This window comes from Acomys russatus, chromosome 21, assembly GCF_903995435.1.
Source record: "Acomys russatus chromosome 21, mAcoRus1.1, whole genome shotgun sequence".
Classification (NCBI taxonomy): domain Eukaryota; kingdom Metazoa; phylum Chordata; class Mammalia; order Rodentia; family Muridae; genus Acomys; species Acomys russatus.
The window spans coordinates 38,878,279-38,903,115 of NC_067157.1; the positions used below are offsets into that span (position 1 = coordinate 38,878,279).

At 42.3% G+C, this 24,837-nt stretch overlaps 1 protein-coding gene across 8 annotated transcripts in view; it reads right to left on the bottom strand.

Annotated features, from left to right (window-relative positions):
• Positions 1-24,837, bottom strand: part of Hivep2 (HIVEP zinc finger 2) — a 193,625-nt gene that overhangs the window by 73,474 nt on the left and 95,314 nt on the right. For 7 of the 8 annotated variants that reach the window (XM_051164196.1, XM_051164190.1, XM_051164197.1 and 4 more), the window contains one exon: positions 10,738-10,839. The gene's annotated coding sequence lies outside the window, so the exon portion shown is untranslated. Of the gene's footprint in view, positions 1-10,737; positions 10,840-23,965; positions 24,048-24,837 lie in introns of all 8 variants that reach the window. The other variant, XM_051164195.1, reaches the window with a different exon arrangement.

The window sequence follows — 24,837 nt, forward strand, 5'->3', positions numbered from 1 at the left end:
CACTGCCATCCTTCTGAGACCTAAGCGGGCTGAACATACTGTGGGGTTCAAAGTGGCCCGAAACAACTTACAGGGGCAATAAGTGTCTCATATTCACCTTATAAATAGACTTTCATACAAACCCGGCTGCTATAATTCTGGGAGGCCTACTTATATTGGCTGGTTTCCCATATTATACTCTGTTTAAATTTTTGCAAGTCTTTTCCAAACCCAGGTACACTACCTAGTCATCAGCCTGAATAAAACTAAGTTCAGAAAACTTAAAGGATAAGTCAGCGAGTGGATGCATGGTTATAGGCATGTTCTTTCTTCCATTCTGTATTTTTTTTATTTCTTCAAAATTCAAATTTATATCAACACAATTGGATATACTTTTTAATAATATAGGTTTATTTTAACTTTAGTAAGATGGGTAGCTGCACCACTACCCTCTCCTCCAGGCTATGACACAGTGTGTGGTTTGTCAGCCCGTGACTATCCTTGAGAACAGGAAAAGAACTGGTAAGTGTGTGCATGCACGTGTGTGCAAATGTGTGTGTGTGTGCGCGCGCGCTCCCACACCCACTTCCGTAGATTGTTCTCTGTAGAAATCTCCGTCTCCGTGGGCCAAGGGCCAAGGAGAGAGCCCGGGGACTTCCCTGACCTAAGCCAAGCGTGTATGTAACCCTGGACTAGGCACTGTCAGCAGGGTACCCAGAGGGCCCTGTGGGAAAGAGGAACTGAGGAGGACACAGAGAGGGCGAGAGGGCGTGGGGAGCTGGTAGCAGGAAGCCCAACACTTCTGCAGTATTTTGAAAGCTGCAAAGACTTCTCAGGACAAACACTTCTCAAGTGATGCCTGTAAGACCAGTCAGAACACAGAGATCTACCCCGGTTTACATAAACTTTACCCAACAAGGCGGAACCACTGAGAAGAGTTCAGCCTTTCTCTCACATATGTGTCTAGGAACATCCCCGTGATAAGAAATAGCTTTCGAAATGCTTTTTACCCTCACTCCTACAACTTTCAGGCCATTTTAACCTCCACTCTACACTCTAACTTTGTCTTGGTTGCTTAGGATGCACTGTGGCAGCTGCTGGCCTTTTCCTAGATCCTAGTGTTGGCAATATCTGCTTCTTTGACCAGATAACACTCTGAACCTTACATACTTAGCATACCCCTGCTCCCCACCCATTAAACAGGGCACCCAGTGCAAGACCCACCTCTCAGTAAGAGGTCTCTCACTAGCAAGCTCCTCCTCCTTCACCTTTTCTCACACTTTCCTGTCTTTTTTTTTTTTTTTTTTTTTTTTTCCCCGAACCACATTTCCAAGAGCGTGGTACAGTCTACAAACACAGCATCCCTGAAGACTCATGCTCAGGGTTTGGTCTCCAGCTGAAGGAGCCAATCATCAAGATGGGACTGGGTTGTGAGGGCACTACTCTAACAGACTCTGGCATCTGTCTGGGAGGTAGGAACAACGAAGGCTTGGTCAGAAGTAGGCAGCTGAAGGTTGGTCCTTGAAGAGTATCTTGTCCCTAGCCCCTGATTCCTGGTCACCATGAGGTGAGAAGCTTTATTCTGCCGTAATCCTACAATGCTGTGCCAGTGGCCATGGATGAAGTCTCTGTAACTATAAGATAAAAATAAATGTGTTCTCTTTTTCAATAGCTTCTTTTAAATGCTTCACACACACAGAAGTGGGGGGAGAAGAGAGAGAAAAGAGGGGAGGGGAGGAGAGGGGAAAGGAGCGGAGGCAAGGGCAGGGGAGGGGAGGGGAGGGGAGGCGAGGGGAGGGGAGGAGAGGAGAACTAACACATAATATTACATAATACTTCAAAGTACTGAATCAGAATTTCAAGGCCAAGTTGAAGCATCTATTGCTCTACACACTTCCTACCTTACTGGTCCAGAATCGACAATTTTCATGACCCTTTGCTCACCTCCTACTACTGGGCTTATCACAGTCTGTTCCTGATTTCAGGAGTACTTATGGGAAATCCCCAAATAAAAGTCAGCTCTTTTCGCCTAGAATGATTCTCGTTTTTCTCAATGCATTTTCCAACACCCAGTACAATGTACAGATAATGCCAGAGATCGGCTGGCATTTCATAATTTGGGTCGATTCTTCATTCTCTGACATTTACTAAAGGCATTGGCTTGATTTTTTTTCTTGTTGCTCTTCTGCCCTCATAGCTGATAAAAAAAAATCCTGCTAAACAAGTAACTCATTTACTGTGCTCTCTCAGATTTGTCTCCTAGACTGTGTTCCTATAACTATCTGAGCTGAGAACTGTCTAACTTCTCACAGAGGCTTACCTGATCATCTCCTAGCTTATCTACCTCCAGTTCTTCTAATTTTCTCTATGACGCTGTCATTATTTAAGTTTTAATTAGCCTTCCCCCAAAAAAGTAAGACATTTGTGTGTCTCCTTAGCTCAAAAGTGTAGTGACATTCTTCAAGTCTTCTCGAAGGCAAAGCATAGGTTATGAGCACACCCAAGATTGCCTTTCATGGCTCTTCTTTCATATCATCCCATTTATCAATGTTGTATCGCAAACATAACACTTAACCATGCATGTTCATAGACAATAATAGTCATCCTATGTCTTGTTCTAGGCGGGTATAATTCTTCTCACTTAAAAGATCCCCATTTTCTCTAAAGCTATTCTAAGAAAATCCTATTTAATCCTAGAGGCCATCCCCACAGCAGGACAGGGACAAGAGCATGGATGTGGATTCTTTCTTCTTGCAGCCACAAAGCATTCTATTCAGACACTGCTGTATATGTAGGTAGGCACTGCTACAAACTCCCTCATATTCAAGTCAGGTAAATACTACTCCTCACTCTGTTTTAGTGTTTATAAGCAACTGAAAGCCAATGTGCAGGCTTCCTGGTGTATTTCCAGACCACTAAAGCGCACATGGCAAAACTGCCCCAAATAAGTGTTCACTGTACCTAACAAACTAAACATTTCTCAGGTAGCCGAAAGGCTCAAGTTCCACAAAAAAGGGATGAGGGCTCAAGCCCGCAGTATTGACGGCTATCATGACTGGTGCTCTCAACATTTCCACTTACGGTTGATGACAGAGTCAAGCTATGCTGCAGCCAATGAATAATTTATTTGTGCACAAATCACTCTGTTAATGGAAATCTTTCATGGCTTAAGATCTAAGATACATCCAGTGCCCTGTACTTACTACATGTCTGCCTTAATCACTACCACACAAGGTAATGGCAAATGGTAATTATAGGATCGTAGGATGCTCCGAAACCGATTTAATCCGGAATATCTCCTCTGAGATTAAAATGCTCCTCTGTATAGGGAAATATCGGTGAATTGTATCAACACAGCCAATTCACTGATATCATCAAACTCATGCCTTATTGTTAGATGCATCACCAACTGAAAGAGTAATTTCACTGGTGTAGCTAATATACTTTTCTGTATCTCGCTGCTCAATAACTAACCCCCACTTCCCCGAACCATATTGCCAAATGAAATATATCCCAGAGAAAGAGAAGTGTGTGCCTGCGCATCACCTACAGCTGCAGGGGCTAACCTGTTCCTTTGCTGTGCTATTTCAGCAAATTGGGAGATGGCGGGGTCATGCTCCTAAAAAGGAAAAGATAGCTATTTCCCCTGTCTGTCTTTATTCTGGGAAGCTGAAAGAGACATTCTGGCTGATGGGAGCACTGAAAAGTACACGTGTTCCCAAGGAGGTGAATGCACAGGAAATTCTGGCAAGGTTAGGGGTGAGAAACCTGGACCCCTCCTAAGCTCTTGGGAAATATTTAGTGAGCTGAGAGAACCACAAGGAAAAAAAAAAGACTCAACTTTTCTAGAAGATTCTTGTTTCCAACCATGAACCCTCACAAAAAGAAAAAATTAGAAGAACAGAATACCTGGAATTTTGTCCGGTATTATCTAAAATATATAAAATCATGCCGCTCATACCGCTACCAAAATTGGCATCTCACTTCCTTTTTTCTTTTTGTGTGAAAAATCATCTTTTAACTCCAGGCTCAAAGCCTCCTGTTTCCCACCTCCAGAGCATAAGCAGGAATGTGTGTACACACACACACACACACACACACACACACACACACACACACACACACACAAATCATCATCATCATCATCACCATCATCATCATCATCATCCAATAAGGAGTCGCTCACTGCCTCCTATACACTTTCCTTCCAAATGTCTACAGCCTGGCAGTTCTTTTTGCTGCCATGCTATTCTGACTAGGGTCCACAATAACTACCCCACCTCCACTACACAAAGTCAGGACATCACGAGACACACCAGTGAAGGACAGTACTGGGCACAGTGCCCCTGGGTACATAGGATACAGTAACAGTTACCAGAGGCGGAGCCCTGTGCCAGCGTCAGGAGAACCTAAAGGAAAGAAAGCAGAGCTGAACACATCCACGAAAGGCCCAGCATTCCAAACCTGAGATGTGAGGAACGGAGGGGACAACAAAGGAAGGCAAGCAAGCAAGCAAGCATTCCCTGAACCTACGATAAAAAATTGTCACATGCACTAGGGAGAGACAGAGGCAGGTAGATCTCTGTAGAGAGTTCCAAGCCAGCCTGATCTACAGGTGAGCTCCACGACAGCCAGGCTACCCACAGAAACCCTATCTCGAAAAAAAAAAAAAAAAATCAAAAGAGGAAGAAAAGAATCCATCCTCCATGTTCACAGGTTCACAGTCCTCAGGTCATTTCATCTCTTGAGTCTTTTCACAGACAATTATTCTTGCTGCCACGGTGCTTGTTTTACTTTCAGAGCATTTGCAATTTACATTTAAAGAGGTTACTAGAGCCAAAGACAACACGCTCAGCCATTCAGAACGGAGGCTTTGGAGGGTCACGTCGGATTTCATACTTCCGTATCAAATATACTTTTGTACATTTGCCTATAGTCTTTGGGTTTGGCTCATCTTGGAGGCTGAAAGCTTAGAGATATGTATCTGCTGATTCTACTCTGTAGAGCTACAGACCCATCTATCTCACTGGTGTCGTTCAGTCATTACTCATCTATCAATTTTTCAGACTCCAATCTGAATTTTGAAAGGAAATTCACAAATATTTTTAATGAAATCCAACAAGCAGTTATGGGATAGCTATTAGTTTGCTTAATCCTCATTATTTCCTCCCAGGCTGAGGAAGATTCTGATAAAATAAAGATCTGTAGTTGCTCTGCAGCAGTTTTGCAGTGGGGCCTGGAGATCCACAACCAAAATATACAATTCAATCCAATTCCATCACCATAATGTGTAAAAACAAAAACGCAGTCAAGAGGTGATGTGAGAGAAAGAGGAAGGGCTGAGTGGATTCTGAGACTAGATAAGATAAAACAAAAAGACCCGGAACCATAAAATGAGATGATTATCAAGCGTAAGACATCAGTATAGTTCGTCAGCCAACAGTGTAAACAATAGACAAAGCAGACAATGCATGGGGAAATTAACTTATCGTTTGCATCTTCATGGGTAAAAAGTCACAGTGGTATTAAGCTCAAACATAAATTGAGGATCTCTACGTAGGTGGTTTTGCCAATTATTCAATTTAAGAACTTATAATAAGTACTGTAACTGCCCAAGCAACTTGAATTCAAGAACTCAGTCTTAATCTGGGAGGGCATTGCTTAAAGATGATAAGATTATCAGACCAGGGGGAAATGACTGTGTAAACTTAACAGAATCTTCAGTTCCATCGCACCTGCCATGCTGTTGTATAATATTCTGGGCTCACGGAAGAATCCCTAAAAGCAAAATCTTTCTCATAATTTCAACATGGCTTCTCTTTCTTCATATGAATCATATTAAACAGAATGTAGTGACCATATCCACCAAGCTCCAATATTTAGCTAATGCCAGTCAACCAGACCCATGACCTCACAGTGACTGTGACATGCCATCTATTGTTGGGTAAATCTGTGAATAACTAGGGCTGTGCCTTTGACTAATTGCTAGCTGTAGTGCCACCACCCCAGCAGTAGACGTCAATTCCTTGTACACAAAATAAAGTGTGCATAATTTCTATATCATAGCTATTTTCTCACATACAATAACACAGGTGAGCACTATTTGTTAATGATAAACTATTACACTTGAAAGTCAATACACACAGAAACAAGGTACACAGTAACTTAGTTTCACTCTGTAGGCATGACAGAGAGTAACTGATGAGAAGTCCCCCACACAACCACCATACAGTACAAATGAAAGGAAAGAAGCAGAAATAACTCTACAGAAGAGACTATTATGAAATAAGAAAGCAGCCTTCCATCAGAGTGTTGAATAGCTATAGCACAGACATAGAATGAAACATAGTGGTCACATGACCGGCTTAATGAATGCTAACTAACTAAAATGATGGATATGTTATTTACTTCATAAATGAATGAAGTACTTTTTGAAAAAAAAAATGAAGCCACGTAGCTTAGGAAACCCAGTCATTCATGGGCTCCTTATGGATTTACTATAATAACGAAACAAAGTGAGGCCATTGAAAGGCAAGTACAGATCCTCTGAAGGGACTTAATACATGAGACAACTTCCATGCACGTGAAAAATCCACAAAAACGCCCTCTACCCAAGGAAGCCGCTTGATGGTTGTACCTTGATAACTTATAGGGTCTACTGTGAATTGTCTGCAAAGGCAGGAGAAGAAATAGTAAGTCCAGCAGGTTTAATGTGCGCCATCTGAGGCGTTGAAGTTGTCCAAATACAAGTCAAGTGTTCTCTCTTATTGTCTGAACTTGTAGAAACAAGAAGGGAAATAAAAATCACATGTGGACATATCTGAAGATAAAGGAGCCATAGAAGGTTGAACAGTGAGTCTGAGGGGATCACAAAATAGAGCGATTTCTACAGAAATCAGATCTAGGCATTTGGTACTTCTTCACAGAAGACTTCAATAATTTCTGATTCTAAATATTAACAACTGTAGTAGTTACGTAATTCTGGGCGAGGTAGCTACCATTCTGAATTCCAATATCCCCCAAACAGATTCAGGATTCTTAGCTCTTACTTTTAAATGATTGTGAGCCAACGGCCAGGATTCTGAATCATACAGCTTGTTCAGTAAAGGTTAGGACATTCTTCCCTTTCCCCAATGAAGACGCACCTCTTGTCAAACTCCTAAATAAACCCACCCCATGCAAGGAAAGACATATATATCTGAGAACATAGGCCAGAACCCATGGTTACAGATACACAGGTCTCAGATACGGAACGTAAGGACTAGCAAAAAGCATTACCAACTTGAAGAAAGCCAGCAGTGTATCAAAACTAGCATTATTATAAAGATAAAATAATTCATATATCTTATGCTTGAACAGAGAGTACCACAAAACGAATATTCTAATGGTTTCACATTTTCCATCTCTGCAAGCTCCTTTCTATTTGCCACTAATTTGTGATGGAGGAGATTGTATTAATTGTAAGAAAATGCCCTACTTCATTTCAGGGACTAGGCCAAGTTCACAAATAAAGTGAAAAGTCACTGGGCCATATTGCCTGTGCATATTATGAGAAACACTTAAGAATTCCATAGGGAGGCCTTCAGTGTTTGAACTGGTATAGTATGCCATCCGTGTGAGTTAGGCCCACGCTGGCAGGTTAAAGAACCAGTAGGCATGTAGTGGGCAAAATGTAGTACCCATAGGTTTCTGCACTGGCTGTTCGCCTGTCACCACTAACCACCATCAATGTGATCACTAACAGTCACTGGCTCCTACTACCTGCTGACCATATGCTTTGTCCTCGAAGAATGCTATGTATTAAGTTGCATACTTATTTAACTCAAAACAATCAATATTTTCAAAGCTCTGATGTCAATGAAGCCCAGGGCTCAAACAGCAAGGCCATGTCCACTTTCAGTCTCTTCTACATAATTGGCGTTACATGTTACAAGTTGAAATTGAATACTAGCTCTGTGGAACACACATTTGGGATAAAAGTAAGAACCAAGCCTATGAGCACTACTGAAGTTAATGGTTTGTAGTATTAATTTTCATTTTCTGACATACAGAGTAACTACATGATACAATAAAGCTTTGATTTTTGAAATTTTCTAATCATCTCTCTTCCTGGTGGGATTTTCATCTGACTGCCTTATAGTCCGTGAATTTTCCAAAACTGTCTCCAATAGGCATAATGTGTGCATAACAATGAGAATTCCCTCACAGGTCAAGATGAAAACCATCCCTGCAGTTTGTAGCTCCTGTATTTCTAATCTCCGAGCTGTCCAAAGGCTACACAAATGAAGCAAGACCCAGGCTGAGGTTTCAAGGCACATTACCACAGCCTGGGCAGCTGTTGGCATCCACAGGCTAGACAGTCTTACCAGTGAGAGGCCGGCTGACCAATGGCACCTGTAGGTGCTCACAGCCACACAAATACCAGTGGTTGGTTTGGCTTGAAACTGTCTCCCTGAAGGGTTAGACATTTTTTTCTCTTATTCATTAGAACTTGTTGGATTTTTAAAAAATAGTTCCAATGTATTTGAGAGAATTTTAATGGCAGGGAAGACAATTTTAGCATCATGAAAAAGAGGCAAATCTCTAGTCATTCAAATCTTGTGACCTAAATTAGGAAAAGAATTTTCTCCAAAATTCTCTGTAACTATACAAAGGGTTAATTAAAACATAAATTTGCCTGATGTAAAAAAAAATTACCAAGCCCTAAAATCAGTACCATTTAGTCTTTCGGATGCCAACAATCTGTTTGAGAGAGCAGGCTTTTACTACACTGACATTTTAATAGTAGCCAAAGTCCTGTTCCCACTGAATTCTGGCAGTCCCCAGCAATCTGGGAACAGCCTAACCTCCTCCTCCTGGTTCCTGATTGATTTTCTATCTCAGGAGCCTCCAGTACCACCCAGCACAACATGCAAAGTTTCAACTGAGCAAGCCCTTTCTTAAATGTCTGTTCTTATCACAAACACACATGCACGCGCCTGCACACACACACGCATGCACAGAGAGAGAGAGAGAGAGAGAGAGAGAGGAGGAGAGGAGGAGGAGAGGAGAAAGAGAGAGAGAGGCAGCAGAAGACAGACAGACCAGAGACAGAGACAGAGAAGGACCCCGAGAGACAGACCAGACAGACAGAGACAGAGAGAGACAGACAGACAGGCAGACAGACAGACAGGGGGGAGAGAGGGAGGGGGAGACAGACAGACAGGCAGACAGAGACAGAGAGAGAGGGAGGAGGAGAGAGAGGCAGAGAGAGAGAGAGAGAGAGAGAGAGAGAGAGAGAGAGAGAGAGTGAGAGAGAGAGAGAGAATGGGAATGGTTTAATATGGCAAGTGCATCAGAATTTCCTCAAAAGTATATTATGTCTTAGATTTGAATCCAGTAAGATATGATTACACACACACACACACAGAGAGAGAGAGAGAGAGAGAGAAGAGAGGAGAGCTGAGAGAGAGAGAGAGAGAGAGAGAGAAAGAGAGAGAGAGAGAGATCTCCCCCAAAGTAAAATGTGATATTTTCACATTAATTCAATATTAAGAGGAAATTATCAATAAACCTGCAAATAAAAGGGGGTTTGTGAGTGTGGGCTAGTGGTGGAACCTGAAGTTAACATGTTCAAGGGCCCTGGGTTGAATCCTCTGCATCTAATATCGTAGAATGAAATAAAACAGGATAGTAGACAGAAGGAGCAATTTCAAATAGCAAGTGATGTTTTCCAGTGTTCACATAAAATGAAACCACATAGACTACAGAGATGACACAGGGGGTAAGAGCACTTGTTGACCAAGCATGAGGTCTAAGTTCAGAGGGCACCCAGATAAAAGGCCAAGCACAGTTTTTTAAAAATTTTTTATTAATTTATTCATATTATACCTCAATTGTTATCCCATTCCATGTATCCTCCCATTCTTCCCTCCCTCCCGCTTTCTCCCTATTCCCCTCCCCTATGACTGTGACTGAGGGGGACTTCCTCCCCCTGTATATGCTCATAGAGTATCAAGTCTCTTCTTGGTAGCCTGCTATCCTTCCTCTGAGTGCCACCAGACCACCCTATCAAGAGGACATGGTCAAAAATGGGGCACTAGAGTTCGTGTGAAAGTCAGTCCCCACTCTCTACTCAACTGTGGAGAATGTCCTGTCCATTGGCTAGATCTGGGTAGGGGTTCGAAGTTGACTGCACATATTGTCCTTGGATGGTGCCATAGTTTGAGCAGGACCCCTGGGTCAGAGGGGAGGACATCCTATTGGGACTTTAGGTGAGAGAAGCATGGGGAAACAGAAGGACCGAGAGGGTCCTAGAAACCTACAAGAAGAACATTATGCCAAGCACACCTTTATGTTTGCTTGTAACACTAGTGTTCTGGAGGTTTGCTGGATGCTAGCCTAGTCTGCTAGTGAGTGAGAGACCCTGTCACAAATGAATAAAGCAAAGAGTGATTGAGTGGGAGAGCTGACGTCTCACCTGGGCTTTCTGTTCATGGGCCTGTGCACCTGCACTACCTCCCACACACACCGCATACATGCATGTGCACACACCCCATCATCCCTAGACACATCATACAAACATGCGTAAGTGCTCCCTCAATTTTATACCTGGAGTGATTTTTAAAGACACAAAATACAATCACTGAGACAATATCCCCAAGGTCTATGGCTTGGACAGAGGGCTCCAAATTATTCCTGTCAAAATATCACTGAACACTTTCTTATATCACATGTTGGCAAATCAAGTCAAACCAAAGAAAATGAGTCTTCACTTACCTATTGGCTGACTGCTGAGAGAATGTTCCAATCAAATCGATTCACTTAATCTTTCAAGTAGACCTGATTGTCGCTGTCTTTGACAAAACTCACCGACTTGACCTAGTGAAAACACAAGCAGAAGGGCATTTAAGTCAGGGCCCGATGGGATCTGTAACTTAACAATACAAGGTTCGAATCAAGATCAGAACAACATCTTTTCTGTTATCATACTATAAAACAAAAAAAAGTATCTGGTAACTGGATTTAATTTTATAACTGGGGGAAAATGAATGCAAAGAGAGATTAAAGACACAGAGTGACCCGGAAGAGTTTGCTTCCGACGCTGACTGGTACATGGGAGTAACTGACCACATGATGCGAGGACATTAAAATCACACCCAAGCGAGCATGGGAAGAGGTGTTCTGGAATAACCCCATTAATGCTTGTAATTGGCTGACACAATGAAGCTGCAGGTTGCAGTTCACGCACAGTACTACACCTGAGCTCCAGCTAAGAGACACATACTAACTCCTAGATTGCTTATTTATACCTAACAGTGATTGAGCCGTCTTGAAAGTAATTCAGCAGCGTGGCTTTCCAGATCAGTCCGAGCGTGCTGCCTTGTTTCCCTCAGCAAACGGTTCTTTGCAGCAGTGAGGCCCCATCGATACGGTATTATAAACATCATCCGCTCATTCCACTCATTCTGTCAGCCCAACACCCATCCTGAGCTCCGCAAATCAAATTACTATCTCCGTTATGGGAGAAGTTCCAAGAGAAAGCGAGCAGTAGCTCACCTGGAGAGAGACTAAACTAGACACCAGAGGCTCGAGCAGAAGAGCAGATGACAGAACATGACACAGCTTCAAGACAATCCCCAATCAGGTCTCCGTGGAGGAGACTCGGTGTTTTCAAACACTCCAGGACAGAACCACAACCACAACTTAGTCAATGTTCAAGCCCATATTCCAAAGCCATGTGCAGGCAACTTTTATTGCAGAATTTAGAATAGGAGATAATATGCGGTATACAGTTACCCAATCTTACTACACATATTAATGGAATTAAATCAGTATTTAAAAGGAAAATGTTTGAAATCGATTTTCTGTCCGCTTCAAGTTTTAGATGGCAAAATGTTAACAACGGATAATACAAATTACAACAGCCACACATGCCAAGTCGACCCTAGAACAGTCAAGGGATATGTGTGAATTTTCAAGAAAACCTAATGCCTAGATTCTGGTCTCACTGCTTTTCACAGAATGGTTATTCGAGAAGATCACTTGGCCATGGACTCACGAGACTTCTTCATTAGCAAAGAAAAACACTCCTTATTATCTTTCCAGGGTTCTTGCCATTAGTATGACAAGACAAATGTCATATGATTTGCTTATTAACTTATTCACCCATTTATGTCCGTGGTGTTTGGAATACAACTCTGGGCTTTGCACTTACAAGCTAAGAGCTCTACCACTGCCCAGTACACCCAGCCCATTCTGTATGAGTGTGTGTGTGTGTGTGTGTGTGTGTATGCACACACCCATGTGTGCATGCTTTTTTTTTTTTTTTTTTTTTTTTTAACTGAATCACCAAATAGAATCACCGTTCAATGAACTCCAACATGGCACGACGCAAACATACTGTATCTTTGAACACCTAAAGCTATGGAAATAGCTTTGTTTTTTTTTTTTTGTTGCCCAAGCATTTCAAAGACTTTTATATAACAGAGGTACCTAGGTTCATGACACAAATTGTGAGTATTTGCTAGGGTGGGAGTGTGCAGAAGCTAGTACACCTCTTCTTTGGTTTGGTCACTTCCTAAAGTAGACCAGGACTCATCCCGCATGATACACAACATACTTGAAGATTCCTTATTGCTATTTTGTGTGCCTGTGTGTGGTGAACGCATGTGTGTTTGTAAGTGGGCATATTCCCCCACGTATGCACATCTCAATGCCTTCCTTTCTGGGTCTCAACTGTTTTTTATTGTTGTTGCTGTTGTTGTTATTGTTGTTTGAGACAAGGTCGAATACTACACTTGCACTCACCCACTGGCCAGACTGACCTTTCAAGATTCACCACTCTGAGCACTAGGGCTGCAGGTGTGCACAGCCACACCTGGCTTGATGTTTATGTGTAAGTGTCTGGGGACCGGAAGTCAGGTCCTCATGTTTGTGCACCAAACACTTCACCATTGAGCCATCTTTCAGCCCTCAAGCTTAAAACTCCTTCAACTTTTTAAAATTACATTTTCATTATATACCTGTACAAATATGGAGGATCTAACATCCCTTTTCAGTCTTACTCATTTCTTGGATAGAATACGGTTTCCTTAAATTACGTAATTTTTGCCTCCTAAGACGTCTTAAATTTCTGAGTACAACCAGTTATTAGGCTCCTATGTTAAAAGCCTTTTCACCTGCACAGCTGCAAGCATCTTTTCTCTATCTGTTGTGGAGGGAACAGTGATTTCAAATGACTTAAGGACACTTTGAATGCTTGCAGAGTGCCAAAAAGTGGTACAGTTACCTCCTGTCAAAGTCCAAGAGCAGTAAGGAAAATACATTATTTACCCATGAGTGACTTCGTTCCCTGACAGTGATTAGCGCAGAAGATACAATTATGTTGCCTGCAAGCCTAGGTGGGCAAACAGTAAGGCATTTCTTCAGAAATGTTCACTTCCCTCAAAATAAACAGTGACACATGGCGTTACAGTAGACCCCCACAATCCTACACTACAAAGCAAAGAAACATAAAAAACGCTCTCACAACCAGCTGAAGGGGCTGAGTCCAACCTGCCCTCCCTCTGCCTCAGCACACTTGGCACTAGTGTGGGGGTGGTGCTCTCAGCCAGTGGCATTCAGGCCCCATCAGGTAACGGAGGATCATCCAAACTTTGCGTTTCAATCAGTTTCATTTTAGAAAAAGTCTAACCAGTAGAATGCTCTACCGTTAGCTACTACTTGACCACGCTCACCACCAATTGGACTGTTTCAGCTATTTGCATGCAATAAATCGGATCAACTGACAGTTCATCTTGCAGACCACTTGCATGGCTGGGGCTAGATGGATGGATGGCTTTCCCTGGCCATACGGTGGGACCATGCTCTTCGAGTTCACAGTATGCTGCGGCGGGGGGTGGGGGTGGGGCTAGTAGTGCTAGTCCACTACTGCACTAAAACAGCTTACAGCAGCTGGAGTCCCCGTGTCCTTAAACACCTGAGCAATCTGCCAACACTCTCCTCTCACTGGCAGGGAAACTAAGGCTCAGAAGGTCGGAACCTGACCATATCTTATACAGATGCCCTTGTCCTGCACGCATGTGCATTTTTTGGGTCTTTCCTTACCATTCTGCAAGCAATTCTTTATTCCCATGGTTTCAGACTGCTCACTGTTATTAGCCACATAATGATTTATAGAGTTAGTACGAAGCACTTTTTTCACTATTCCCCTGTCTGTATCACTAAAATAAAATACTGTTTTCCTTAAAATATTATTAAACCAAAAAGTAGGAATATTTTATGAACTTATCCATATCAAATGATTTAAATAACTTATAAAGCAGCTAACAATAAAGTATTCCTCATTCGGCAAATGTCCTAATGTTGTGCGTGACACTTAAAAAAACAGTTTATTCAACAGAAGTTGTACCTCAGTGTATTTTATTCTAGTAGCAACAGTAATTCTTTTCCAAATTAAAATAATTTTATTGTCCTTTATCTTTAATGAAAATTTTGCCTAATCACATCAGTCGAGCATGTTTAGATTCTGGTTTTACTTTTATAGTGATATGATCTTTTATGTGGCATACATGTGTTTCTGTTAACTTTTCTATAAAAATTTACCTTTATTTTGAAATACTTAATGATTTAATATATTTGGCATGTGTTGGATCTACAACATGAGGTACACAGTCAAATTTTTCACAAATTCCAAGTTCTCTACAATCCTATTTACTAAAATTTCATTCCTCACACATTTCTCCACAGATTGGTTAAAATCAAATAAACAAACAAAAAAGAACAAAAACAAAACCAAAAAAAACCTCAAAACTTCCCCTTGGTGAGGAGGCCTGATGGCAGTCAGAGGAAAGGGAAACAGGGTATCCAGATGAGACCTGATAGGCTGTGATAAGATGGTGGGAGAGGAAGTCCCCTTCTGTCACTTACTTAGGGGAGGGGAAGAGAGTGAAAGAGGGAGGGAATGGGGGAAAGGGTAGATACAAGTGAGGGAATAACATTCGGGGTGTAATCTGAATAAATTATTTAAATAAAAAAACTTTTTAAAGATTACTTTAAAATTTTTATTTAAATATGCATGCATGTGTGTGTGTGTACGGTGTATGTGTGTGAGATTATATATGTGTACAGATACCAATGCAGGCCAGAAGAGGGCTCCTGGAGCTGGTAGTTATAGGCGGTTATGAGCCAAATGCTCCAGGTGCTGGGAACCAAACTCTGGCCTTCTACAGCAGCAGCCAGTGAGATCTTCTCCAGCCCTCGTTGCTGGATTATTTTGCATGTGTATGTTGCAGTCTCAGGAGTCTGTTTCTCGCTTCTCTTTCTATTATCTCAATCCTCATATTTAAAAATGCAACTTTGGTTCAAACTGGCACTCAACTACACAATTCCGGCTGCTCATGGACATGGCATGCACACTGTGCTGTACCGGTTAACACTGTTTGCGGTATGTCTGAGTCTGCAGTAGGACAACCTTCTGCTTCTTGTTCTTTTTTTTTTTTTTTTTTTTTTAAGCATTTCTTGATACACATGTGTGCTTACAACATTCTCCGCGGCTATATTCCAGGTTGCAGAGCCTTCAATCCCTGTATGATACGCCCTCACTTCAACCACACTGAATTCTGGATTATGGTTAAAATTGCACTGTGCCATAAACACAATATTTAGGTGTGATTGATGGCAACATCTTGTCAGCACTTTAGTTCTCCATGTTAACCAAACACAGGGTGTTATAAATTATCTGTGTGTGTGTGTGATTTTGACTTTCACATTCAATAGGTGTTCATATTCTGTTAAGCTCACCTCTTTTCCTCTACCCATTTCACCTAATAAAAAGACATCATTCCTACCCAGAAACTAATGATGTAAGTAAGGTCCCTTCACATCTCCCGGAGCACTAGTACATGTGGTCAAACAGTGACTAAATAGAAGGTAAGCACTTTTAAGTCCTAGCTATATAAAACAGCTTAATTTCCTTGACAAAACTGAGTTCAAACTATACATGAACACTACCACTTTCAAAGTGTCCCTACTTAATTGCCTCATCTGAAGAATGTTGTTAGCTCATTTAAAACAAAACTGAATAACTCAGGCAGCCTAATACAAAGTCCCTTCCTCATCTTTCTTTTCCAACACCTCCAAGTTCAGAGATACCCTGTCGCTCCAAATAAGGAAAAACTATTGTCATCTAGGTTTGGACTCAAAGACAAGGAAATAGAGTGTAAGTGACTTGGACCTATAATTAAAACAACTAGGCCTGGTGACAACAGGCCTGTCATCTGAGCATTCAGAAAGCACAGACAGGAAAATGAGGAGGATAAGGTCAGCCTCATCTACATTGCAAGTTTGAGACCAGCCTGAGCAACATAAAATCCTTTTACAATGAAAATATTTTAAACTTAAATTTTTGGTACTGAAAAATGTCTGCATGTGTGCATGTTAATTATATCCGTATGTCATCATCCTTGATTTAATGGGTATCTATAGGTACTTGAAAGTAATCTTACATTTCAGTTAATCTAAGCGGTCCATACATCTAGACTCAACACACAAACATGAAAAGCATGCAAGTCAATTACCTCTGTGAGAGTAGGTTCCTAAGGACCAAGGCTGGGTCTGTGTTAAATTTAATAGCCACACTATGTGTTCAGTTGTGTGAAAGTACGAGTGACATGTTTCTCTGTTTTACTGAAGAAAACATACAGAGAAAGTGGCAGATCGTTCCTCTAAACCGAGTTTCCTGAAAGACTACAAGATGTCTACAAATTTTCTTCCCTGGAGTTCAAAATAGCAGGCTGAATGGGAGTGGGTACCTGGAGACAGAAAGAAAGAGGGGGAAAGGGAAGAAGGAGGAAGAGAAAAGGGGCCGAAGGCATAGAGGGAGGAGCTAAGAAAGGTAAATACAGCCTGCTCCTTGGTCATGTGAGGAGACAGGTATGATTTATGTGAAACGACAGTTTGAGCCAGAATGCAAATACAGTTCATACGACTTCACACTGAAACTCTTGGTCACATCTAGTGGTATGTGTGTGTGTATGTGTGTGTGTGTGTCTGTGTGTCTGTGTGTGTCTGCGTAAAGGTGGACCCTAGGTGTCTTCTTCTAATAGTTTTTCCTTATTTGGGGGGACAGCATATCTCTGAACTTGGAGCTTGCTACTTTGCTAGGCTGCCTGGGGAATTAGCCCCGGCGATCACGGTGTCTCTACCTCACCAAGTTTTCTAAGTGGGTGCTGGGGATCAGAACTCAGGTCCTCATGCTTGCATGACAAGTGCTTTGCCAAGGGAACAGCCTCCTAAGTGGGACCAGTTATTCTAAAAGACTAAACAGCATCATAGGTACAGGAAAGGCAAGCAGCTCCCTGCTATAGCCAGATACTTATCTAATAGATGTGGCCTTGGCAGTACCTTTTAAAACTTTAACAGACATACACACACAGAGGGAGAGGGAGAGGGAGAAGGAGAGGGAGAGGCAGAGAGAGAGAGAGAGAGAGAGAGAGAGAGAGAGAGAGAGAGAGAGAGAGAGAGAGAGAGAATATGAATTTTTAAAAAGTAGGCACTCAATGCAAAAATTTGTGGTGAGGATCCTAAGACTAGTAATTGCTGAGGAGAGGGAGAGCAGAGTTTCCTAAACAGCAGCTGTCACTGGCTTCAGGCATGCTGGGGTACCGGCTCTGTGCTGGAATGGGAAGTAGACAGGCATGGAGAGAGAAAAGGGCTCCCGGGGCACAGGAGATGGTAGACTTTTCAGACAGCTATGGCACACCTGCTTTGAATCGTTGATCTCATCACTGGAGACTGTCAGCCAGAATTCACTTTTACCCAGGGGAGGGAAATCGCAGCAGCCCTGTCTAATCTTTTCAGGACTGAGAGTTCTTTTCAGGACTGAATAGCTCGCCTTAGTCCTATGCAAATTCCCTCCACTGGCAGCAGTAACAGTGTTAGAAATCACATTTTAGGTGTAAGCCTGGGAGCAAAAAACTATCTCACACACACACACACACACACACACACACACACACACACACGTATTTCTGGTTAACATCTGTCTTTAATGATAACAACTTTAACAGCATTAGGCAACAACTTTTTACTGTAACATAATTAATAATTTTCTGTTAGTGTTTGAATATTACTTCTACTGCAAAAATAAATGTTTCTTCTCCTATACAGTACTTTGGGGTGGCACATACCCACACAGCAACACCCTCAACTCCAGCACCGTTCTTCCTTTTCCTCCCACACTGACTGACAATAGGAAGAAACATACCCAGAAACAGACTAAAATCATTAATGAATTCTAACTTTGGGGTTTTTTTTTTTTAAACCTCCTCTGAGACATTTCCCTGCTAGCGCACATTACATTGTATATATTGCACAATGGGTTCTGTAGAAAAGCAAGCATGAACTGCAAGATCTATATCAAAGTAAAAAATTTCCATCGTGAGACTGTTTTCAAGAAGGTAGCACGGGGCTGCGGGTGCCTAACTGCCGCAAGCAAACACAAGAGAAGCATTAAAAAAAAAAAAAAAAAAAAAAACTTATGGCATGTGAGCATCCTTAGGTCAGGTTACCAACCTTACCATTCTACTTCCATTGGTCATAGAACAGACTGCACCCCTTATTAAAGCATTGAGAAATAGATACGGGATGCCACCACGCACCATACTTCATACTAATGTTAGCTGGCTTACTGCATTAACTGTCCCCAAACTGCCCTGAGCTATCTGTCCCCACAAGAGAAATCAGAATTTAGGAGACACATGATGAGAACATTCTTCCATTTCAAAAACCTGAGGCTCGAATATCACAATATCCCCATTATCATGACTCTCGTGGTAGGTAGGATCCTGGAACTTAGCTTCCTCCAGTGAGATGTTTCTCTCCATCAGTCGCATCAAGGCCCAGACCCACAAGTGCTCACTAATGGAGAGAAAAGGTCATCGGGGTAAGGATTCTAAATTAAGTCTAATGTATGAAGAGTTGTAGGAATGATACACCGTACAAACAGGCATGCTCTGGTAAGACCTAGAAGCCAGGCTCCCAACAATCTCTTCACCTTTCTATTCAGAACCCTTAGCACCCTTCCTGGTACCCTCCCTTAAGTGAGTGATGCGATCAAGTCAACCACATCTACCTCACAGCAGCAAACCCACGCCAGCAAAAGAGCGCCAGAGTTTCCCTGGAGGTGACCCCAAAGCAAACCACATAGTGATTTTTTTTGTGAAAAGAATTTAAGAGAAAAACAAAAGCAAACATGAAATCTTGGGACTTTCTAAACGGACCGTAAACAAGTAAGCAAGCTTCAGTGCAAACACATTTGGAGGCGGGGCTTTGCAAGAACAGGATGGAGAAACTCCCCTCTGTGGGAAATGCCACCACTAAATCTGGTGAGCTACACAGCAAGCGACTCTTGTCACATAAATCAGGACAAGACAGATTTCATTTTTGGATTTTTCTGAGGCAATTTCTGTTTGAGTTGACTTGGTTGAGTTGAAGGGTCCCTTACCATAAGGTGTGCACAGCTTTGGGCTAGTTATGGAATTTACAGAACCAGTTTTTATACTCCTTGGTAGCTACCACTGTGATCTCCTCTGCTCAGGTGTCTACTAGGAGTCACTAAATTATATCTGCAACAGCAAAGCTCCTAACTACAAGCGTAGTGCCAGGGTTCAAACAGGATTCAGCAGAGAAAGCCATCCCCTGCCAGAACTGATGTCTTTGGGGATCCGGCTTCCAGGCCTAGACTAGAAGAAGGGTCAGTGCAGTCTGGAGGAAGCTGTTCAGCTAGCTGGGTTGGTTTTTCTGATCCGGCCTAGAAAACCCTTCACACTAACAATAGAATAGACCTGGCAAAGAGCTGCTGTCTTCCTCCACACAAAGGGGTGGGTCCTCCTCCCAAGTGACAGGCACAGTGCAAACCTGTCTCCAGCAGCAGACACCAGAAGAAAGTGCAGCCAACCAGAGCCCTCAGGGACAGGCACTTGTGGCTCAGACAAGAAAGGCAGGCTCTCTCAGCTTTCAGGACGAGGGCTGTGGAAATGTATATTGCAGACAGGACATCCCTCCTGGCATTCAGTGTGAGTGAAGCCCAGGCCACAGCAACAACAACCTGGCCAGAGGACAGCGTGCACCACACATCAAAGCCAGAGGGCCCTGGGAGGCTGGCCTGCAGCCAAAGATGCTGGGAGCTGCTGGGGAGGGCACTGCCTGGGACAATGGGGAAAGGGACCTGGTAGAATTTATGAATTCCAAACACCATGGAGGTCTCCTCAGAGATCCTGCCCTCTCCTGTCAGAGCTGTGATTTAATCTCTTTAAAGAAATAAAAAAAAAAAAAAAAAGAAAAAAGAAAAAGAAAAGAAAAGATTGTACATTCTCCAACTTTTCTGCCTGAAAGACAGACACCACAATGCAAACTGAATGTGCTCTGGTCCCCATAGCCTGCAGCCAACGTCCAAAACAATAGAGCTAAGTGAGATATGGCACCCTCCCGCTTTATCTGAAGGGGACTTTGAATGAAGGGAGTAATCTCCAACATTTAAATGCAAACACTAGGGTTGCATTGCTGCACCATCCCAGATATTTCCCACAATTCTGTTTAATTAGAGTCACATCCAATATTAATTATAACCTGACAGCTCTATGCCTTGGCAGGGCATAGCTAGCAGTCCCCTTTTGGGTAACATGGATTTAAGGTGAGGCTTCAAACTCTAGTTCACAAGCCTGACAGGGCTCCTTGCTAAGAAGATCCAACTGGAGAGACTGAGCCACTTACTCAACAGAAATAGACTTATTTGGGACTGCATCTTAAGCTCACGTTTTCTTACAGAAAACAAACCAGAGACCAAAAGAGACAGAGCCCCCTGCCCATGTAGGTGGGCTGTGAAAACAATTTGGTCTGGATTAGTAAAGGGCTTCTAGCACAAACTAGAGGATCTGAGTTCGGATCCGAGGCACTGCACACATATAAATGCAGATATCAAGCATTGGATGGCCTTCTAGCCAGCTGGTTTTGCAAAACCATTGACCTCTAGATTCGGAGAGAGACCCTGATTCAAAAAACAAAGTGGAAAGCGACTGAGGCAAAGACCTGATGTTGACCTCTAGCTTACACACTTACACACACACAGATTGGAGGGGGGGAGAGAAAAATGTCTCTTCCTTCCATGGTCTTGCTATGTGATGGCTAAATCTTGGAGCAAGCAGCAGAGACACAGGACCCTTGTCACCTCAAGTGAGTTGATTCCCTGTGAAAAACCACACTGCAGGAATGCTCATTAGAACAGAGAGGGCTTGTCAGGTCTCTTTTTCAAAAGAAATGTATGTGAGTTGAGGTCACTCAGTGCTAATCGGGCCTGTACATCATGGCTGTACAGCCAGCAGCACAGGCTCCATTAGACCAGCAGTTTGTCATAGCTCCGCCTGGCATCCCTAATGGCATGCTGGGGGTGGAATAACTTCCAACTCCTTTGCTAATCCCGTGTGGGGATGCCAAGGTACAGTGTTTTACTTGATTGCATAAAATGGAGAGCTATTTTCAGCGTCTGCATCACCACTCTGGCTCCTCCACCGATCCTAAAGCTATATCACAGTCTTTTCACAATGTCTTCTCTCTTCAATTTCCACTTACTGTGAGATAAGCAAAGATTTAAAGGAATTCTGGGAAGCCTCCAAAAGGATGAAACTGCCAGAGGGAAGATGTTTAAAAAAAAACAAACAAACAAAAACAAAAAACCAGGAGTTTACAAATATTTACCATTGAAAATGGTCACATCACAGTGACAGTGGGCAAGCAGCACTTAGCAGGACCCTCCCAGAGGACGCCAGCCGACTTTGTCTTACTCACATTTCTGAAGAGGACTTTGAAGAAAAATGTAATAATAATGGAAACTTTAAGGCTCCTAGCTGATATAAGAAGAACCTTAGCTATTTCTGTTATTATTCCCCTGGGACTTGTGCTGACTAGTCTCAAAACAGGATGTTTGGTTTGTTGTTCCTCATAAAAGACAACCCAAGCCAGTATCAGAGTCACCAAACATTCAAAGTACAGAAGCCCTGTAAAGTCTGGTAATATTCAGAAAGCCAAATGGAATTTTTATTCATGTATTTAAAAATTTCTGCTCAACTCGAGATGGCCTCGGGAAGCATTGTTTCTTGTTTTTATGAATGTCGAAAAGGAAAGACGGTTACATAACCCGACTCCCCCGCACTACTTCACAGCCTAGATCCAAGAATTCCTGCCCAACTACAGCGGCGGCGGCGTCAGAGCTAAGGCTTCATGTTTTCAAAGGTAGCTCAGGCTAATGAGGAGGAACCAGGTACTTGTCCCAGGTAGCTAGAACCGGCACCATCCAATCAGTGAGGCTTGAAGGTTTTTGTTATTTTATGAAACCCCAAAAACCATTGTTTTAATATCTAACTGCCTACCAGGCTTCACTGCCTGACAATATACAATTTGCTTCCTAGTTCAGTTTGTGTGACATAACGAGGACTCCACTAGCCATTGTCCCCTAAAGTTGCTGGGATACACTGTGCTGTGATACACTACACTATGCTGGGATACACTACACTGTGCTGTGATGAAACCACTGGCACAAAAAGATGAGTTTAATAGATGACTGGATCTCACGATGTACAGGGCGCCATCTGAGTCCAGATCCAGAGTGGCCTCCTTAAAGGAAACCATTTTTTTTTTTTTTTTTTTTTGCTCTCAAATACTTTCCGTCTACATAAGTGGAAGTGCGCACGCTCCCCTTCCCCCTCCAGACCCACAGGAGAAGGTAGGATAAATGGGGAGGAGACGTCTAGAACATATCTCAAGCTGGTGGTTGGCTTCTACTTTCTCCAGTCACTGCATTTACAAAATACTTGGGAAAAAAATCAGATGAAAACTGCTTGCTGCCATCATCCCACCAAACCAGCCTAAGTACCAACTGAACTCTGGTCCATGGAGGCAGGAGAATTCTCCTCCACAGTTCTACAGGCTACATAATTCAACTAACTAGGCTTGATGACTATATATAAAGATATATATGTTGAATATATTTTATTATTATATTAAGTATTTTATATATCTATACATTGTATGCTATATTTATTGTATATTTATATTACTTATATAAATGTGTATGTATATCATAAATATATATTTGATATGCATTTATATATGTATAAATATTATATATTTATAAATAGTATATTTTTATTTAGACATATGTAACTAGAAAAGACACTATTTCAACAGTAACTGGCTATTTTCATGATCTGTCAGTCTTATTATGCAGTGTGCTATGACAGTAGAAGGTTACAAGTATCATTTTTTACCTCAAAAATAACATGATTGAAGGAAGTATGAGAAGTACAACCCATCAGGTTACAGTAGAGCCCACAGAAGGGTAGATGGCTAGTGGCGGGGTGGTCTCAAAGAGGAGACTCTCAACATTCCTCAGCACACCATTGCCAAGGAGACAGCGAGAACACCAAATTTGAGAGGAGTTATTATGATCAGTTTGGGAATAAACTCAGAAGTTCCCTGAAGGCACATCTGAGACAGAAACATCCAAAAAGGAGCAGTTGCACTTGCTGGCCTGGAACCCAGTGACTATGTGTATACATACAACATGGAAAGTTCAGCTGCCCCACTTAGCATGGAGTGGTGCTCAGAACAACGGGCCCTGAAAGAACACCTCAGAAACTGCAGGCAGTAAGAGGTCCGGTGGCTGAAATTTGGCTGACATCATAAAATAAGGACAGGTGTGTAAAGTGGCTGAACACAACAGCGCTGACTGGGCTACCAGTGCGCAGAGCTGTTGAAACAAATGAAGAAGAGTTACTTACAGGGCTCAAATACAAATCTGCAACAGCTGAAGTCAATCACAGGCTGAAATATGTCATCGAATTTCCAAATTAGGAAGCTACTGCTGATACCAACTTAGGTGGTCAAAATGATGAAGGCACAGAAACAAATAACGTACTAGCTAGGAAGGCCTTGGGGGTGGTTGCATTACCGTGCACTTGGTTTTTCAAAGATGGAAGAGATTTCAACATTTTTCAGTTTTCCATGTTGAGAGAAGTCTTTAATAAAAAGGCCTGAGGGAAGAAAATAACAGCGTTCTAACAAGATTTTACAAGATTAAATTCTGGCCTCAGTGAAGAAATAATTATGACTTGATTGTGTTAAAGTAAAACTTCAAATTCTCAACAATTAGCTAACCACTAATATTGATTTATGGACTCCGGGAGCCTTTAATCAAAGGAATAAGCTGTTCAGCCATAAAAGGAATCAGTAAGAAGTCACACAGAACTGTGGAAACTGTACATAGGAAAGGCTGGGCAGCAGTGACTTTCCACCAGCTATTTCCAAGCTGAGAACAACTTTAAAGACCATCGAGGGAAGCCCCTGCTTTAAGGCAGCTTTTAAATTAACAAAGTAACAACCACATCCATTGGAAAATCTAACCAGTGTTTATACTGTTTAAGATAATATTTGAGACAAAGAAGAGGCCCAAACTGCCCAGCTAAAAGGAACTTATCAAATAATTTCTCTAGAGGAGGTTAAGTCCTAAATCTGGTTCAAGGCACCAGTGGAAGACCGAGGTCGGAAGCACTATTGGGTACCTCACATTCGGCATCAAAAGAGAAAGGCACAGCTGGTCCTACCATGTTCACATCTTGAAGGTGACATCGTAACAAGAAAGCCGTCATATCAAAATGTTCGACAAGAAACAATTCCACTTGAAAAACACTAGCATTGCCGTGCGGTGGCTTGTTTCGTGTGGTGCTAAGTGAAACCCTGGTTTTTATCCATGGGATGAAAAACTCAGGGGAGGGTGTATGTTCCTCCAGACCTTACAGCATGCCGTAGGAGGTTCGTGTCTGA